Raw genomic sequence first — 21,253 nt, 5'->3', positions numbered from 1 at the left:
TTTTCGAAAAAAATTTCGGAAACCGAACTGAATTATGATGTTGGAAGTCGGGATTTGCTGGCTATTAAACTTGCGTTTGAACACTGGCGTCATTTTTTGGATGGCGCTAGATTTCCTATTCAGGTTTTCACAGATCATAAGAATTTGATCTATCTGGATGCTGCCAAGCGCTTGAATGCCCGTCAAGCCAGGTGGGCACTTTTTTTTTCTCGGTTTCATTTTTCTGTTACCTATATCCCTGGTACTAAGAATGTTAAAGCCGATGCTTTATCTCGCAGCTTCTCTCCTACGGTCGGTGCCGAGGAGGAGGAGAGCATTTTGCAGAAAGGAGTTGTGGTAGCTGCATTGGACTCTGATTTGGAGAATGGGATTCTGAATGCTCAAGATGATGCTCCATCTAACACTCCCCATGGGAGGCTGTTCGTGCCTGGAGCCTTTAGGAGAGATTTGTTTGTGGAGTGTCATGAGTCTCGGTTGGCAGGTCATCTAGGAGTTTCAGAGACTAAGAGACTTATCAGTCGCAGTTTTTGGTGGCCTGGATGTCATCAAGTGGGTGCGTCAGTGTACTGTGTGTGCTAGGTCAAAGGCTTCACATAGTCCTGCTGCGGGGTTGCTTTGCCCTCTGGAGGTTCCTAGTGCGCCTTGGACGCATCATTTGGTTCCGTTCATTAAGTTGCCCTGCGCCAAGACACTCGCTAAGGCGTTTGTTAAGGAGGTTGTCAAGCTCCATGGTGTCCCCACGGATATTGTTTCTGATAGAGGACCTCAGTTTGCGGCTCGCTTTTGGCGTACTTATTGTGACAGATTGGGAGTCCATTTGTCATTTTCGTCTGGTTATCATCCTGAGTCTAATGGACAGACTGAAACAAAGAACCAGGATGTTGAACAGTTTTTGCGTTGCTTTGTGGCAGACAATCAAGAGGTGTGGTCTGAGTTTCTGCCTCTCGCAGAATTTGCTCTTAACAATCATACATCCTCCTCTGCTGGGTGTTCTCCTTTTTTTTGTTGTACTGGGAGACATCCGTCTTTTGGTTTGTTCTCCAAATTGGGGTCGGCGGTGCCGGAGGAGGAGAATTTTTCCGGTGATTTGGAGAGAGTTTGGACTAATGTATGTTGTAACCTGCAAGAGGCTAACAAGAAGTCTAAGAAGTATTTTGACAGGAAACGTCAAGAGGTTTTGTTTACGGTTGGTGACATGGTTTGTTTGTCCTCGAAGAACCTGCGGTTGAGGATTCCCTCTAAAAAACTGGGTCCTAAGTTTGTGGGTCCATTTAAAGTGCTTCAGGTTGTTAACCCATCTGCTGTCAGGTTGGATGTCCGTACTTCCTGGAAGATTAATCCTGTGTTTCATGTTTCCTTGTTGAAAAAGGCTGACGTTTCTAATAGGGACACCACTGTCACAGTTCCTCCTGTGGTGGAAGACGGTGAATATGAAATTTCTCGTATTTTGAATTCAAGATGGCATAGAGGGAAATTACAGTATCTTGTCTCCTGGAAGGGTTTCGGTCCCGAAGACAACTCCTGGGTAAGGACGGATGATGTCTCTGCTCCTAGGCTTGTTAAAGCTTTCCACAGGAGTTTTCCTGATAGGCCTGGGCCTGGAGGATCCGGAGGATCCTCATAGAAGAGGGGGTACTTTTAGAACCCTCCTGTTAGTTTTTGCTATCTTGTGTTTTGCGGTCACGTGACCAGCTGCCTATATATTCCAGCTCCGCCCTTCTGGCTTTGCTGGACTTCAGTGTTTTTTGCCTGTCTCTCTAGCCAGGTGCTTCGGTGCCTATCTCTGTCTAGTTCGCTTGGTCCTCTGGGACCTCTAGTACTTTTTGTCTGTTTATCTTTTGCTCTGCAACAACTTCTGTTAGGAGGTGTCCCATTTTTGTCCCAGTCCTTAGTTCTTTTAGGGACCCCTCCCTTTATTCTATAGGTCTCCGTTCAGACTAGCCGAGGACGAAGGCGGGTCTGTTCACAAGGAACAGGCAGCCCGCTACATCGTAGGGATTCAGCTTAGTCTTACTGTAGGGACAGCCTTCCCCTTTCTTTCCTTAGTTTATGTTGCAGATCATAACACAAAGACTACTGTATAAACAAAACGTAAAAAGCTCTGGCTAGATTGCATTTTTTGTCACCATCTCATCACACTTGAATTTTTTTTCCCATTTTTCAGTACATAGTATGGAGAAATGAATGGTGTAATTCAACAATACAACTTGTTCCAAAAATACAGATATGTTGACAGAAAAATGAAAAAGTTATGGGCCTTGGAAAAATGGGAACGGAAAGTCCAAATGTAATAATGTAAATTGGTTTGCGAAGGCAAAGGGGTTATGCTTGGTAATACAGCTTTTGGCTCATATCTAAAGCTGCTGCTTCCCATGCAAGAAGTTAGGAGTTCAAATCCCAGGCAAGACCTGACGTCAGAGAAAGCAAAGAATTAACGTATGTAATAATGTTGTACAGAAGAGGAGTTCCAATGCTCACCTGTCAGACGTTATTGGGAAAGAAAATGTTATGTCCATTTTATAAATGGGCATTAGCAGGGGGCAAATACTTTTTTATATTACTTTTTAATTATAATATTTTATGACATTTAAATAAAAATAAATGTACCTAACGCTGACATGTTTTGGACCTACAATATCCTTGTTCTGCCCTTTAGCCATTAATAAAGTCAATGATAAGTTCAAGTCTTAGGAGGTTAATATTTCACAGCTGTAGCTAGTTGTGTAATTGTAGTGTTTCATTATATTAATAAAGATTTCTGAGATTAACGGGTAAAGAGTTTTCTTATAATTCTTATAAAGATCTCATCATAAACAATTTAGACATTTTGTGAACTTTCATCATGATACAAGATTAACCTACTTTATCAGAGAAGTCTATCAATATTATCATTAAATCGCTGATTAGTTGTAATAAACACTTAGGTGACGATCCTCCCCTAATGAAAGTCCAATCTGATAAAATGCTGTAAAATATATTTTATTATTTAGAGTCAAAACAAGATAACACACAAATGATGACCATTGTGGTGATTTACTGCAATACATGAAAGAGTTTCTTTTATCGATCGCTAATATATGTGGAAGGGTTTCCCTTATGGGACTTTGCATCTGGTCACTTCTACTGCTTGCAATCGAGCTTGCTAACCTTAAGATTCCTTGTAATCTACATTATGGATGCTGGAAAAGTGTGAACTAAATTAATTGCTCATACATATGGAAAATCCACAGCCATTAGCCCTGACTTTGTTATGTTACATAAAAATAATGAGTAAATCAGTCTTTGCAATATCACAGGAATATCTTAGATTTTTGGACAGATGCATTTTGTAACCACCCTCCAACCCATGAAGTGCGGATTTAGAACAGGCGAAACTCTTCTATTAATTCAGAATTCCGTTGTAGGGTACAAAGAAATCTTTTTTGTAACCAAAGCTTTAAGTGCCAACGCACTCTAGCACCCGCTTATCTTCTGTGGGTTCAAGGATGTTAAATTCAACATTCTTCGTTTTGCCAACCTTTGCCCGTCATGAAGAGTTGGGAGGTCCCCATAAACATTCAATGGTTTATTAATTCTGCAGAATTAGCAGGTTTGGCGGATTTGTTGATGTGTTGGACACCTTTCATTTTTGTACAGCTTTAGTAACTGAAGGTCTTGTGTCATAAAAGCAGACTAAGGTTTGTTTCACCGCTCTTTTGCTGTCTCCATTTGGGGCTTCAGTCTGAAAAATGGAATTCAAGTAGAACCGGTACAACACCATTTAGTATAACAAGGCAGAGACCAAAGTCTGTAACTTGGACTTTTAGATATTTTCAGCTGTGTCTGTCTTTTATGCTGGACACATGGCCGTCTTTTATGCTATTGGAAAAAATGTCAGAGTCCAAAGTTGCGACTTTTGGGGTTGCTTCTGAATCCCGTTTTCCTGCGTTTTAAATGGAAGCCCCTGATGGAGACCGCAAAGGAATCACTAGCTTATTACATATTATGAAACAAGCCTAATACATCCAAAAATGTACTTCTTGTGCAGCAACTTAAAAGTTAATTTTCATGTAGGTTACAGGTCTGCAATGGCAGAAAAATTTTCTGACTGGTATAGAAGAATTACTTTCATGTAATGAAAAATTCTGATTCTGGAGACACTGACATTCCATGAAAAAGTGTCTGAACCGTTAAAAGACCATATAATGCTGAACTGGATGAAACTGGGCCCTTTTATTGAAAATGTGATTACTTATAATATTTTATTGTTTTTTTTTGTTTTCTTACTTCTATAGTTACTTCAAAATAACTTATTACCTGTACTTTTCTGAGCTGACGTATATATTACTTGCCCTCATGTTTTTTTTATCAGAAAAAAAGGCTAAGATATCCTTGAAGTAATAAAGATAAGACTGGAATAGCAGCAAGAGATGATTCAGAAGTTTTTGTGCCAGTTCATGAGAAGTCACTACATGATTTCCTTGAGAAGGTGGCTTGGATAAACTCTCTACACTTCATGAGACACTTGTGTATGTGACAGCTATAAGGTAAGATGTCCACATTTCATACGTACAAACATGATTTGCATCCTATTAAATGTCAATTATATAAGTTTCAGGGATGTTCAAGGCATAATGGTACTCTCATGGAAAACTGTCATCTAATGCCTCCTTATGTTTTTAATTTGGCACAGATTTTTCAACTATGGGTTTGAAATTCTTGATTTTGAATGGAAACAAATTCCATGTGAAAACTGTTTTGGGCATCTACATGCTGAACAGCCACCTGCAACAAAAACCTGAGTGCCAGCCTTCCATTGCTGCACCGGGTTCTCTTGCAAATCAGTGTCATATCTTTTTAATTCAAAGTCTGTTTGCATGTAGTCTTATAAATACTAATTATTTGTCTGTATCAGGATATTGGACCTGTGGCTTTTGATATATCCTTATTCGGCCTTCTTTCATCCTCTGTAGCTTTTCCTACAAAGTAATGTTACACTATTGGGGTAAATATGATGCACTGTTTCAATGGTTTCCCTTCACTGAGCCTCTGACTTCTTTGAAGTCTACTACTCTACTCCTCCAGTTGTCGTCCAGTCATTACAGCCTCTATTGCTCTCATCTGTCCATCTTCCTGCACTAATGTCATCTGCCCATATTGAACAACAATCATTCATCCAGACTGAGGATTTTTAGAATTCACCCAACCAGGAGAGACGTGGAAAATGGTTTGAAGAACATCACAATGAGTTCAAAGTGTTGACTTGGCCTCTACGTTCCGCAAATCTCAATCCGATGAAGCATTTATGGGAAGTCAAAATCCATGGAGGCCCTCTCTTGCAACTAAAACCCCCCATACAATTTAGATACTGTAACTGTCTGCCAAACGAAAGATCATTCAACCAGCAGCTATCTCAGTCAACTCTCCAATACATAGGAGCGCTTGTTCTGTTGATTGCTCTTATGTTCGATACGAGAGAGTTACTGCCAGACATCGCTGGTGGCGGCTTATCACTTACAAAACAAAAGGATCAGCAGCAGTCTGACATTGTCTGATGGATCCTTGTCTCCGTGATGTCATCTGTCAAGGAAGAGTTGGGGACCCCTCTTACACATTAGACTGTCAGCTAAACCCGTCGACTTTAGTCTAAAGTGTATGGGGTCCTTTACTGGACCTAAAGGTTCTGATGCTAACTTCTTGGTACCAGATTAAAAGAAATGTGTTTGGGCCAACCTCCTTTTATGGCAACCAAGCTATAAATAAATATATAATTATTACATAGTCTCCTCTCATTGTGTGTATTGTTATTCCTTATTACACTATGCCCTCCCTTCTTATGAACAGCACCATCCCTTATATATCGGATTCTCGTTATTTATAGTGCCCTGTTCTTTATTACATACCATCCTATTTTGATAGATATAAGCTGCAATGATGACTGATGGACGATGGGAAAGCTTTTTTTCTGCTGGAGGTGACTGATGGACTGGTCTTTTGGTCAGATGCTGCCCAATTAGCAGTAATTTTATATCTAACAAGAGAAGACTCTATGTAATAAAGAGAGGGCGCTGTGACTAACAAAAATAATGAGAATACGCTATGTAAGGGACAGTACTATATATAACAAGATACAATACTATGTAATAATGTGACAGTACTGTACATAACAACAGAGAATGCTACATATAAAGGGACCGCCCCATTCATAACTAGATAGGATGGTACATAATACGGGAGGCCTTTTCCAGTAATAATGTCCCCTATACTGGGCCTCTTCCTGGGATAATGTATCCTAACCTGGTCCCCTTCTTGGTATAATATCCTCCATCCTTGCTCCCTTCTTGATATAATGTGCCCCCTCCTGGTACAATATGCCTCATCCAAGTATATACAGTGCCTACAAGTAGTATTCAACCCCCTGCAGATTTAGCTGGTTGACACATGCGGAATTAACTTGGCATTGTGACATTTGTACTGTAGATCAGCCTGGAAGTGGGAAATGCACTGCAGCAAATTTTTTTTTTTTTTTTTTTAAAACGTAAAAAGTTAATTCAGAGTGTCATTTATTATTCAACCCCTCAAACCACAAGAATTCTGTTTGGTCCCCCTAAAGTATTAAGAAGTAGTTCAGGCACCAAGAATAATGAGCTTCACATGTGTGGATTAAAGATCTCTTTTGCCAGCCTTTTCTGACTATTTAAGACCATCCCCAAACTTGTGAACAGCACTCAGACATGCTCAACATGGGAAAGACAAAGGAGCATTCCAAGGCCATCAGAGACAAGATCGTGGAGGGTCACAAGGCTGGCAAGGGGTACAAAACCCTTTCCAAGGAGTTGGGCCTACCTGTCTCCACTGTTGGGAGAAGGCTTATGGAACTACTGTTAGCCTTCCACGGCAAGGACAGCCTTTGAAAGTGTCCTCCCGTGCCGAGGCCAGGCTTGTCCGAAGAGTCAAGGCTAACCCAAGGACAACAAGGAAGGAGCTCCGGGAAGATCTCATGGCAGTGGGGACATTGGTTTCAGTCAATACCATAAGTAACGTACTCCACCGCAATGGTCTCCGTTCCAGACGAGCCCGTAAGGTACCTTTACTTTCAAAGCGTCATGTCAAGGCTCGTCTACAGTTTGCTCATGATCACTTGGAGGACTCTGAGACAGACTGGTTCAAGGTTCTATGGTCTGATGAGACCAAGATCGAGATCTTTGGTGCCAACCACACACGTGACGTTTGGAGACTGGATGGCACTGCATACGACCCCAAGAATACCATCCCTACAGTCAAGCATGGTGGTGGCAGCATCATGCTGTGGGGCTGTTTCTCTGCCAAGGGGCCTGGCCATCTGGTCCGCATCCATGGGAAGATGGATAGCACGGCCTACCTGGAGATTTTGGCCAAGAACCTCCGCTCCTCCATCAAGGATCTTAAGATGGGTCGTAATTTCATCTTCCAACAAGACAACGACCCAAAGCACACAGCCAAGAAAACCAAGGCCTGGTTCAATAGGGAAAAAGTCAAGGTGTTGGAGTGGCCTAGTCAGTCTCCTGACCTTAACCCAATTGAAAACTTGTGGAAGGAGCTCAAGAATAAAGTCCACATGAGACACCGAAAGAACCTAGATAACTTGGAGAAGATCTGCATGGAGAAGTGGGCCAAGATAACTCCACAGACCTGTGCCGGCCTGATCAGGTCTTATAAAAGACGATTATTAGCTGTAATTGCAAACAAGGGTTATTCCACAAAATATTAAACATAGGGGTTGTATAATAATTGACCCACACTTTTATGTTTAAAATTTAATAAAATTCAACTGAGCAACATAACTTTTTGGTTTGTAAGATTTATGCTTCTGTTCATAAAACCTACTCTCGTTTGCAGTTTGAAGGCTCTAACTTATTTGCATCTTATCAAACCAGCTAAATCTGCAGGGGGTTGAATACTACTTGTAGGCACTGTATGTGCCCCACCCTCATATATATGTCCCCATCCTGGTATATATGTACACCATCCAGGTACTGTATACATGTGCCTCATCCTGCTATAATGTTCCCCATCCTGGTATATATGTGCCTCATCCTGGGATAATGTGCCCAATCCTGGTATACAGTATATGTACCTCATACTGGGATAATGTGCCCCATCCTCATATATATGTCCCACATCCTGGTATAATGTGCACCATCCAAGTATATATGTGCCCCATCTTGGTATAATGTGCCCGTCTTGTAATACATTAAAAACAAACGATACTACTCACCTTCCCCCACGCTCCCAAGCTGTGCTGGGTCCTCTTCTACAGCCGGTACTGACTTTGGCGTCCCCGCCATGGCACATGACGTCACTGTAATGCGCGTGCAGTAACGGGCACGCTGATGTCAGCTGCCAGCCTCTGACTAACCGGCGGCATGTATTGTAACACAGATAGCCGGCGGGTTCCCAGCGCTGCAATACATTTCTGCATGTGTCTTGTGTGTCCTTGGACGCATATCCAGCAGAAATAGTCGCTGGTGCCGGCGGGCCCCCCTCCACCTCCGGGCCCTGGTGCACCTGCACCGGCTGCACCGTCAGTATGTCCGCCCCTGAATTACACAGGATATTGTACCTTCAGAGGTCTTGTGGAGTCCATGCCTTGTTGTGTCTGCAGAGTGTTGTAGCACAAGGGGACCAACACAGTATTATGCAGGTGTTTTTATTATTAGCTGATCGGTGTGTGTAGAGATGAAGGACAGATGAAGCGCATTTGTCAGGAGGTACACTTAATATTCTAATGTATATCTGGGTACTCCATAGCATTTCAGTTAAACCTTTTTCTTAAAGTGATTATATGAGTTTAAAGGGAATCTGTCACCCCCTGGGACTTATCAAACCACTAATATGGGCATACAGGTTATAGAAATGTGAATCTATACTTACCTGTATGGCCCATATTAGCGGTCTGGTTGCTGTGTAATAGCTTTTTTACTAAATTATTTCTGCTAAGCTTCGCATCCGGGGAACGCCAAGAAATGCCCACCTACTAGCCCCATTTCAATACTCACCCCACCTCCCCTGCACGTCACAGGGCCCTATGACGTGAAGTTCCAGACCGGATCCCGCGCCTGCGCTGTTTCCTCTGTATGGACGGCGCTCTTCTCCCTGCTGTCAGTGTAGTGTTGTGCAGCAGGGAACTTGTGCGCAGGTGCCGGTGAGTCACTCTGCCTTCCCAGCGCCTGTGCACAAGTTCCCTGCTGCACAAAACTACACTGACGGCAGTTTGAAGAGCGCCGTCCATACAGAGGAAACAGGAACTGCACGTCACAGAGCCCTGTGACGTGCAGGGAAGAAGGGGTGAGTATGGAAATAGGGCCAGTAGGCAGGGATTTCTTGGCGTTCGGGGGACGTGAAGCATAGCAGAAATAATTTAATAAAAAAGCTATAACACAGCAACAAGACCGCTAATATTGGCCATACAGGTAAGTATAGATTCACATTTCTATCACCTGTATGCCCATATTAGCGGTCTGAAAAGTCCCAGGGGGGTGACAGATTCCCTTTAATGCAGTGCTATATTTGTGTCTGGTTGTAGCAACTACAAAAATAGAAGTTTGAGAGGTTTTCCCATCTCAGACGTTTATGGCATGTCTTAGGATACTGTATACCATAAATGCCTGGTAGATTAGGGTCACACTGCTGGGACTAGCATTTATTCCAAGAATGAGAGGTCCTGTCTCATTTCACCAAGAATGTGGAGGACGTCGCAAATGGCAGACTTTCAACCATTAACTAAGGGAGTTACAAAATTATCTTAGCATATACCTGATAGATGTGGGTGGGACTCACATCTGTCACACATTCTATGGAACTCCTAGATATATTTTCCTTTCCTACATCTGTAATCCATCATAACTCAGCGTAGGTGGACAGACATGACGAATATTTTGCTTATTAATGCATTACATGATGGTTTTCACTGGTACAAATGTTTATGATTGCAACAAAAAAGTCAAGAAAAAATGATTCTTAGATGAAACAATAATGCGAATTCATCAGTGTAAGCTGTCAATGGGAAATGTACATACAGTAGATAACTGTGTAATCACAAAAGTTACAGAGTTATGAAATCACGCTCAAAATACAAAAGTCAAAGTATTAGATTATCTGCAGCGCTGTATGGGTGAAGACAGGTGAAGCAAGGTTCAGCACAAGAATATTTTATTGTTTCACTTTTAGTGTCAATTATCTGTTACTTGGGTGCAGGAGGGTATACTGGGGATAATTATGAAGGCATTCGATAATTCTGACCACAATCACTTTAATGTAACGTGGCGATCATCTGATAGATCATGCTCATGACGTGTGATGATCAGTAACATCAGTTGCTCCAAATCAGTAGGACTCATGTAGAACAGCTCCATTGCTTCCGTTATCAATGGATATGATGCATATGTATCTATATAACAGTATTGTCTTGAAGTTATAGCTAAGGTTATCGCCCCACTTACTATTCTTCTGTGTTCCCATTATTGTGGTTCCTAAATAGAAATCAATAGAAGGTCAATGTTAAATGAAACGAGGTCAGCTTTCAACCTTCTACAATATAGAACACGTCTCCAGACTGCTCAGAGCAGACATTTTCCATGTGATAACCTGTTTTCTGATATTATATGCACAATCCAAAAAATAAGATCGATGACAGCCACATATTTCTTCAGAGAGCCTGACATTTTTTACTGCTGTATGTTCAGTTGCATTGCGCAATTAAATGGAGGTTTCTGTAATTCCTCATTGTTTGTGCTAGACATTCCTGTAGATGATAATAGACCCTGATGGTGTCCTACATTCAGAGAGACCATAACGTCCACATCTGGTTTGTGTCTTTCTTGGATGTTTAAATTTGCCCTTTCCATTAAAGGACATTTACTTATAGTAAAATACATTCCAAAAATGACGTATGTGCCATGCCCAGGGAGGAGCTGCCAATTGGGGATTAGTGGAGTTACTGAAATATATTTAGATTTGAGAGTCCTCAGTGGTTGATACCTTTTAATGGCTAACTGAAAAGATGGTAACAAATTGCAAGCTGTCTAGACTACGCAGGTCTCTTCATCAGGCTGGTATACCACAAAATCTGAAGAATCACATATTTATACACAATAAGACACACAAAAAAATGCAATAGGTAAGACAGGTGATGAAAAGCAGAGTTATTATGGAAGAGATAAACAGTTCTGGCTATAAATATTTTAGCAGTTAATAGATAAGGAATGTGAAGGTTTTATTGTCCTGTGACTAGGTCCAGTGTTATGATGGCCTCACAAGTCTGAGGAGCACATTCCTTAGTTGATGTAGAATGACATAAATCTATGCGACACATTCATTCCTGCTCTGAAAGTGTTAAAGGTCACCATCAGTTTATATTCTGAGATTCTTCTTTCTCTTTGAGATTTGAAGTTACCTTTTAATACCAGTAATTTCATGTCTTTTATGCTGTGATCAGGGGAACAAAAATGCTTGGCTACAGGTAAATCTATTCTTTTTTCTTTTATTGTGTGGCGATGATGATTCATCCTTGTTCTAAGTTTTTGCCCTGTCTCCCCTGCATAAAGACCCCCCAGCTGGACATTTGGTACATATAATTAAGTACACTACATTAGATGTGATACAGCTGAAAGTACGTGGGATCTTATAGTCCTGATGTGAGTTGGGGATCTTTACCTTGTCTGTGGTCGTTATAAACGGACAGGTTTTACATTTTTTATGGTTGCAAGGAAGGGTACCTGTAGCTGGTGGAGATGACAGGGAGCTTCTGACAATGATGCTTCTTAGATTTGGGGGCTGCCTGAAACACAGAAATGGGGGGTCTGGAAATATGGATTGTAATCAGGCATCTTTTTGTAGTAAGGGTTGTAGTTTCCGTGCAGCTCTTCTTAGCGCCTCCAGATTTGGATTGTAGGTGACTACTAGAGCACCCGGTTGTTTTCTTGATTGGTTTTGTAATGTAGGAGATGATTCCTTGATATTCTGGTGGCTCTTGTAATCTGGTTCTCAATTGTTATTGGATGGTAGTCCTGTTTCAAAAAGGTCTTTCTGAGGCCATCAAGGTGTTTGTCTCTATCCATAGGGTTGGAACATATCCGATTGTATCTGATGGCTTTGTTTTTTATGTGTTTTGGATGGAAACTGCCCAATTTAAGGTATGTAGGACAGTCAATTGGTTTCCGGTACAAGGATGTCTCTATTTCATTGTTCTGTAGCTTGATGATGGTGTCCAAAAAGTTAATTTCAGTACAGGAGTAGTTGAGTGTTAGGTTGATGGTGGGATGAAATTGATTAAAGTGTTCATGGAACGTCTTTAGCTGTTGCTCAGACCCCGTCCAGATGATTAAAATATCATCAATGAAACGATAGTAGGCCAGAGGCCTGATGGGACATGAGGATAAAAAGTCACTTTGAAGCTTGGCCATGAAAAGATTTGCGTACTGTGGAGCCATGTTACTTCCCATCGCTGTACCAGTTTCCTGTAGATATATGTTGTTATCAAATTCAAAGTAATTGTGGGTGAGGATGAATTCTGTAAGTTTGACCACAGAATCAGCAACAATTCCTGTATTTTCTACGAAGATTTTGCAGGCATTTAATCCATCCTTGCGTGGGATATTAGAATACAAAGATTCCACATCCATGGTCGCCAGGATGGTTCCTTCTGGTAGAGGACCTATTGCTGCTAGTTTATTCAGTAGGTCTGTCGTGTCCTGAATGTAGCTGGGTGTACTCTTTACCAGTGGTTTAAGAACACACTCTACCCATCCAGAAACTTGCTCAGTAAGGGTGCCCACACATGAAATAATTGGTCTTCCTGGATTTCCAGATTTGTGGATTTTGGGGAGTGTTACACTCACGCCCGGACTGACTGGTGTGAGCATGGTTAGTGGTCCTACTGGGCCATGAACCGAGAAGTGCCTGGTGGGGCGTGACTAGGGACCTCGCCAGATCCGACCACGAACACACGGTGGCTTAATCAACTCCGTGGTCTTAGGAGGGACGTGGGAGGTGGCCCAGGTGCTACTCCAGGTCAGACCCCGGTCACAGCTGTTGACCCACACCGGGGAATGCAGGAACAGGCAGGCATGGCTGGTCTGCAGACAGGTGGGTACTGGCAGGCACGGCTGGTATGCAGACAGGTGGGTACTGGCAGGCACGGCTGGTATGCAGACAGGCGGGTACTGGCAGGCACGGCTGGTATGCAGACAGGCGGGTACTGGCAGGCACGGCTGGTATGCAGACAGGCAGATACTGGCAGGTAGGAGCCCAGGCTGGATAGGGATCAGTACAGACTGGGATACAGGAACAGAGCCACAGGCGCGGTGGACAAGCAGAGCAGAACCGCAGGCGTGGAGGACAAGCGGAGCAGAGCAGAGCGAAACTGCAGGCGCGGAGGACAAGCGGAGCAGAGCAGAGCGAAACCGCAGGTGCAGAGGACATGCAAAGCAGAGCGAAACCGCAGGTGCGGTGGACAAGCAGAGCAGAGCGAAACCGCAGGTGCGATGGACAAGCAGAGCAGAGCGAAACCGCAGGTGCGGTGGACTAGCAGAGCAGAGCGAAACCGCAGGTGCGGTGGACAAGCAGAGCAGAGTGAAACCGCAGGTGCGGCGGACAAGCAGAGCAGAGCGAAACCGCAGGTGCGGTGGACAAGCAGAGCAGAGCGAAACCGCAGGTGCGGTGGATAGGACAGGGGTCTGTTCACATGGAACAGACTGGGAAACACAGGAAGATAGTTAGAACACAGGAGGTAGATATGGAGGCAGGGAGACGGGACAAGCAGAACCAGATATACACAAGGTACCTGCCATTTCGCTCTGCTCTGCTTGTCCACTGCACCTGCGGTATCGCTCTGCTCTGCTTGTCCGCCGCAATTGTGGTTTCGCTTTGCTCTGCTTGTCCACCGCACCTGCGGTTTCGCTCTGCTCTGCTTGTCCACCGCACCTGCGGTTTCGCTTTGCTCTGCTAGTCCACTGCATCTGCGGTTTCGCTCTGCTCTGCTTGTCCACCGCACCTGCGGTTTCGCTCTGCTCTGCTTGTCCACCGCACCTGCGGTTTTGCTCTGCTTGTCCTCCGCACCTGCGGTTTCGCTCTGCTCTGCTCCGCTTGTCCTCCGCGCCTGCGGTCTTGCTCTGCTCTGCTTGTCCTCCGCGCCTGTGGTTCTGCTCTGCTTGTCCACTGCGCCTGCGTCACTGTTCCGGTATCCCAGTCTGTACTGGTCCCTATCCAGCTTGCGTTCCTACCTGCCAGTATCGGCCTGTCTGCATACCAGCCGTGCCTGCCAGTACCCGCCTATCTGCATACCAGCCATGCCTGCCAGTACCCGCCTGTCTGCATACCAGCCGTGCCTACCAGTACCCACCTGTCTGCATACCATCCGTGCCTACCAGTACCCACCTGTCTGCATACCAGCCGTGCCTGCCCGTTCCTGCATTCCCCGGTGTGGGTCAACAGCTGTGACCGGGGTCTGACCTGGAGTAGCACCTGGGCCACCTCCCACGTCCCTCCTCAGACCACGGAGTCGATTAAGCCGCGGTGTGTTCGTGGTCGGATCGGGCAAGGCCCCTAGTCACGCCCTTCCAGGCACTCCTCATTCATGACCCAGTGGGACCACTAACCACGCTCACGCCAGTCAGTCCGGGTGTGAGCGTAACACTCCCCAAAATCCACAAATCTGGAAATCCAGGAAGACCAATTATTTCATGTGTGGGCCCCCTTACTGAGCAAGTTTCTGGATGGGTAGAGTGTGTTCTTAAACCACTGGTAAAGAGTACACCCAGCTACATTCAGGACACGACAGACCTACTGAATAAACTAGCAGCAATAGGTCCTCTACCAGAAGGAACCATCCTGGCGACCATGGATGTGGAATCTTTGTATTCAAATATTCCACACAAGGATGGATTAAATGCCTGAAAAATCTTTGTAGAAAATACAGGAATTGTTGCTGATTCTGTGGTCAAACTTACAGAATTCATCCTCACCCACAATTACTTTGAATTTGATAACAACATATATCTACAGGAAACTGGTACAGCGATGGGAAGTAAAATGGCTCCACAGTACGCAAATCTTTTCATGGCCAAGCTTGAAAGTGACTCTTTGTCCTCATGTCCCATCAGGCCTCCGGCCTACTATAGTTTCATTGACGATATTTTAATCATCTGGACGGGGTCTGAGCAACAGCTGAAGACGTTCCATGAACACTTTAATCGATTTCATCCCACCATCAACCTAACACTCAACTACTCCTGTACTGAAATTAACTTTTTGGACACCATCATCAAGCTACAGAACAATGAAATAGAGACATCCTTGTACCGGAAACCAATCGACCGTCCTACATACCTTAAATGGGACAGTTTCCATCCAAAACACATAAAAAACTCTATTGTTTACAGCCAAGCCATCATATACAATCGGATATGTTCCAACCCTATGGATAGAGATAAACACCTTGATGGCCTCAGAAAGACCTTTTTGAAACAGGACTACCATCCAATAACAATTGAGAACCAGATTACAAGAGCCACCAGAATATCAAGGAATCATCTCCTACATTACAAAACCAAACAAGAAAACAACCGGGTGCCTCTAGTAGTCACCTACAATCCAAATCTGGAGGCGCTAAGAAGAGCTGCACGGAAACTACAACCCTTACTACAAAAAGATGCCTGATTACAATCCATATTTCCAGACCCCCCACTTCTGTGTTTCAGGCAGCCCCCAAATCTAAGAAGCATCATTGTCAGAAGCTCCCTGTCATCTCCACCAGCTACAGATACCTTTCCTTGCAACCATAAAAAATGTAAAACCTGTCCGTTTATAATGACCACAGACAAAATAAAGATCCCCGATGCACATCAAGACTATAAGATCCCAGGTACTTTCAGCTGTATCACATCTAATGTAGTGTACTTAAGTATATGTACCAAATGTCCAGCTGGGGGGTCTTTATGCAGGGGAGACAGGGCAAAAACTTAGAACAAGGATGAATCATCATCGCCACACAATAAAAGAAAAAAGAATAGATCTACCTGTAGCCAAGCATTTTTGTTCCCCTGATCACAGCATAAAAGACATGAAATTACTGGTATTAAAAGGTAACTTCAAATCTCAAAGAGAAAGAAGAATCTCAGAATATAAACTGATGGTGACCTTTAACACTTTCAGAGCAGGAATGAATGTGTCGCATAGATTTATGTCATTCTTCATTAACTAAGGAATGTGCTCCTCAGATTTGTGAGGCCATCATAACACTGGACCTAGTCACAGGACAATAAAACCTTTACACTCCTTATCTATTAACTGCTAAAATATTTATAGCCAGAACTATTTATCTCTTCCATAATAACTCTGCTTTTCATCACCTGTCTTACCTATTGCATTTTTTGTGTGCCTTATTGTGTATAAATATGTGACTCTTCAGATTTTGTGGTATACAAGCCTGATGAAGAGACCTGAGTAGTCTCGAAAGCTTGCAATTTGTTACCATCTTTTCAGTTAGCCATTAAAAGGTATCAACCACTGAGGACTCTCAAATCTAAATATTTTTCTATCTACTGGCTAACACGGTACAAGAATATATATTTTCCCTATATCAAAGTGGAGTTACTGGAGTTTTATCATGTAAATATTTCATCAACCCATAATAAAAATACATTACGTATCAGTGTGATTGTGGTCTACAGTATCTGATCAGTACTTCTAGCATGGCAAACCTAATCCTGATCTTGGATCTACAAAATAGGGTTAGGCCGTGTGCCCACGATCCGAAGCCGCTGCGGGTGTGATGCTGCGGACTTATGCAGCAGAGGCCAGATGTTACAGCATAGTGAATGGGATTTGCAGAATAGACTTTTCCCATAGAACTAACCTCTATGAGTAAAGTCCGGAGGTGAAAAAAAAAAAAGAGTCACCGCTCACTTGCATATCCGCCAGCGGCTCCTCTGCAGCGTCGGGGCCGCAGGCCGGAACTCATCGTGTGCACATACCCCAAAGGGGGTTTCCAAAACATTCATTGCACCATGTAAAGTGCAAAAAAAAATCCAGGTTTTCTATTTTAACCTTGTCATTTAAAGGGGTGTTTCGGAAAACACCTGGCTGTGTTTTTTTTTTTTTAAATAAACCGCTTTATTCACCTTCCTCGGATCCAGCGCTGAGTCTCCGCCACTGTTTCTAGTGTCTGTGTCTGTTATAGTGTGTAATTTGGCAAAACTTAAGATAGGAACAAAATGATCATATACACGGCTATAAGTAAGTAAAAAGCAATAGTGCATATAAATAATATAGGGTACTTAGTAAGCACTGTTTTTGATTAAAAAAAATGTAAAAGCCATCCCAGCAGCGTCAAGGTGTTCCCAAATCAGGATGGTCTTAACCTCTAGTATTAAAACCTTATCATGTGTCAAAAATTGTTGCACAGCTTCTTGATACCCACAGTTGTGGTAGAAACTTCACAGAGCAGATTACATGGGATAACAAGCTTTTACTTCTCAGAACATGAGGTAAAGGAAAAAACGCACAGTCACACAGTATTGCACCAGGAAGTAAGAACAAAACAGAAAATACAAGAGAGACTTTTTTTTCTTTTACAATACAGTAAACAAGGAAACTTTACACAACATCGCCATCTACTGTCAGATCAGCATAAAGTCCTCCTTCACACAAAGAAAGAAGTCCACAACTGTTGCATACACCAACAAAAATTACCTCAATGTGAATAAGGGCCAAGCAGGACCGGGGCCCGATTACGGACACCCAGCCATGGGAAGCTATATAAATGTAATGTCCAGCTCAAAGAAAGGAAGACGATGCCCTTGAGTGCACTAGTGCAAGAACCTAAAGCCAAAACCTTACACATGGTAAGGTTTTAATACTAGAGGTTAGGACCATCCTGACTGGGTACAATTTGGCGCTGGTGGGATAGCTTTTACACTTTTTTTGATCAAAAACAGTGTTTACTAAGTACCCTATGTTATTTATATGCAGTATTGTTTTTATACTTACTTATAGAAGGGTATATGTTCATTTTGTTTCTATCTTAGGTTTTGTCTATTTAATGGCTCCTACACGTTGCATGTATAACAACTTATACTCCAGTTCATTTCTTAAGATAGTGTGTAATTTGTCTCATAACATTGACAGCCCAGCAACTCTTGCCATCAACTCACAGAGAGCTTCGTTATTGGCTGCAGTGCTGTCATCAGTGCTGCAGACAGTACCAGATTCTGGGAACTGCAGCAGAGATTGTGCACTGGACCCATTTAAATGAAAAGTACGTTTTAGGCTGAGTGCACACGATGAGGTTTTAATGCGTTTCTGCGGCGTTTTTTCCGGCGTGGAAACGCATTAAAACCGCTTGGCAATAGGTCTGCCATGTATAGCAATGATAATCCGTATGTGCTGTGCACATGATGCGGAAATTTCCGCTCCGGATTATCATTGTGGCAAAAACTGCAGCATAACCAATTCAGGCGAGATTCTGTGGCAAATTTGCACCCATTGACTTGCATTGAATCGCAGCATAATATCTATACATGCGGATTTGCTGCATTTCAATGAAAATCAATAGGCGCACAATCGCGCCGGAATCGGGCTGTGACTGGTATCCGGGTCGGGAGAGGAAACTGCTACTCCTCTCATCCGACCGCTACTCTGGCTGATAACAGCGAGAGCAGCGTGGATGGGAGGAGCAGCAGTCCAAAGAATGAAAAAGTAAACATAAGAGAAAAAACCTTTATACTCAACTGCCCAACGGCCCCTGGTGTCCTCCTGGTCCTCGGCGGCGATTCTCTCTCGTCGGTGGCCAGCGGTACACTGTAAGGCGCGGGCTCGCACCCCGCAATGTACTGCCAGGACCTGCAGCGACGTCACTGATCACCTGATGGTCACGTGACCATCAGCTGATTGCTGACGCCAGTGATCAGCTGATCGGTCTCATGAGACAGTACGAGGGGTATTCAATAAGTTATTTACTTGAATATGAAAACAAAATGTTCTTAAAAAATAGAATTTACTACTTTTCAATGTAATCCTCCTTGACTTCAACACATTATTCTACTTTGCCTACAGTTATCGATGCCCTCAGAATAGGAAACTTCTTGCTGCTGCTAGAACCCTGTTACTGACTGTTTGACTGCATTATCATCAGGAAATAGATTACTGGGAGGGGCTGGTGAGAATCCAGCGATCATGGTGCACATTGGCACAAATGACAAAGTTAGAGATAGGTGGAAGGTCCTTAAAGATGATTTCAGGGAATTAGGCTGCAAGCTTAAAGCAAGGACCTCCAAGGTGGTATTCTCTGAAATACTACCTGTACCACGTGCCACGCCAGAGAGGCTACGGGAGATTAAGGAGATAAATAAGTGGCTCAAGAACTGGTGTAGGAAGGAGGGATTTGGGTTCCTGGAGAACTGGACCGACTTCTCAGTTGGCTACAGACTCTATGCTAGGGACCGGCTGCACCTCAATGGGGAGGGTGCAGCTGTGCTGGGGGAGAAGATGGCTAGAAGGTTGGAGGAGTGTTTAAACTAGAGATTGGGGGGAAGGGTATTCATTTTATAAGTGGGGAAGATAGTGCAGATAGTGACACAAATAAAGAAATTGGGGGTGGGGTTAGGGTCTATAAAGTAAGAAGGAATAGAGGTACAGAGAGATACATAAAATGCATGTACACTAATGCCAGAAGCCTCACCAACAAAATGGAGGAATTAGAATTAATTTTGTTGGAAAATAATTATGACATGGTGGGGATATCTGAGACATGGCTGGACGAGAGCTATGACTGGGCAGTTAATTTACAGGGCTATAGTCTGTTCAGAAATGACCGTACAAACAAGTGAGGGGGGTGTTTATATGTAAAATCATCCTTAAAACCCATCTTGCGGGAGGATATATGTGAATCTAATGGAAATGTAGAGTCCCTGTGGGTGGAGATAAGGGGAAGGGGAAAAAATAATAAATTACTGATAGGGGTTTGTTATAAGTCTCCAAAAATAATGGAAGCAGCGGAGAATATCCTCGTAAAGCAAATAGATGAAGCAGCGACTCAAGGAGAAGTCATTATTATGGGGGACTTCAACTACCCTGAAATAAATTGGGGGACAGAAACCTGTAGTTCAAGCAAAGGTAATAAGTTTTTGATAAGTATGAGAGACAATTACCTTTTACAACTGGTTCAGGACCCAACAAGAAGGGGGGGCACTGCTAGACCTAATATTAACCAATAGGCCAGACCGCATATCAAATATACAAATTGGAGATCACTTGGGTAATAGTGATCACAAAATAATAAGATTTCATGTAACCTTTAATAAGATGTGTAGTAGAGGGGTTACAAGGACACTAAACTTCAGGAAGGCAAATTTCCAAAGGTTGAGAGATGATCTTAGTGCAATAAACTGGGACGATATCCTGAGGCATAAAGCTACACAAAACAAATGGGAGACATTTATTAGCATCCTGAATAGGACCTATGCACAATATATACCCTATGGGAATAAACATGCTAGAAATAGGAGAAAACCACTATGGCTAAATAGAGCTGTAAGGGGCGCAATAAGTGACAAAAAGAAAGCATTTAGAGAACCAAAGCAAGTAGGTAGTGATGAGGCATTAAATAAATATAGAAAATTAAATAAATTCTGTAAAAACCAAATCAAGGCAGCAAAGACTGAGGCAGAGAGAATCATTGCCAGAGAAAGTAAAAATAATCCCAAAATATTCTTTAACTACATAAATAGTAAAAAAATAAAAAATGATAGTGTTGGCCCCCTTAAAAATAGTCTGTGTGAATGAGGATGAGGAAAAAGCCAATATGCTAAATGATTTTTTTTCAACCTTATTTACACAAGAAAATCGCATGACAGAAAACATGATTAGTGATAACAAAAATTCTCCATTAAATGTCACTTGCTTAACCCAGCAGGAAGTACAGCGGTGTCTAAAAATCACAAAAGTTGACAAATCCCCGGGCCCGGATGGGATACACCCGCGAGTACTGCAGGAATTAAGTAACGTCATAGATAGACCATTATTTTTAATCTTTAAAGATTCTATAATAACAGGGTCTTACCACACGACTGGCGTATAGCAAATGTGGTGTCAATATTCAAAAAGGGGACAAAAACTGAACTTGGAAATTATAGGCCGGTAAGCTTAACCTCTACTGTGGGTAAAATCCTGGAGGGTTTCCTAAGAGATGCTATACTAGAGTATCTGAAGAAAAATAACCTCATGACCCAATATCAAC

At 42.9% G+C, this 21,253-nt stretch overlaps 1 protein-coding gene across 1 annotated transcript in view; it reads left to right on the top strand.

The window, feature by feature from the left end:
- Positions 1-4,368: 4,368 nt before the first annotated feature.
- The window catches only part of ASAH2 (N-acylsphingosine amidohydrolase 2), a 116,155-nt gene continuing 99,270 nt past the window's right edge, over positions 4,369-21,253 (top strand). The window contains exon 1 of the mRNA XM_073685497.1: positions 4,369-4,526. The gene's annotated coding sequence lies outside the window, so the exon portion shown is untranslated. The remainder of the gene's footprint in view (positions 4,527-21,253) is intronic.

This window comes from Phyllobates terribilis, unplaced genomic scaffold (assembly GCF_046119375.1).
Source record: "Phyllobates terribilis strain yellow unplaced genomic scaffold, ASM4611937v1 Scaffold_5__5_contigs__length_657084704, whole genome shotgun sequence".
Lineage (NCBI taxonomy): Eukaryota > Metazoa > Chordata > Amphibia > Anura > Dendrobatidae > Phyllobates > Phyllobates terribilis.
This window is presented reverse-complemented; position numbering and strand designations above follow the sequence as displayed.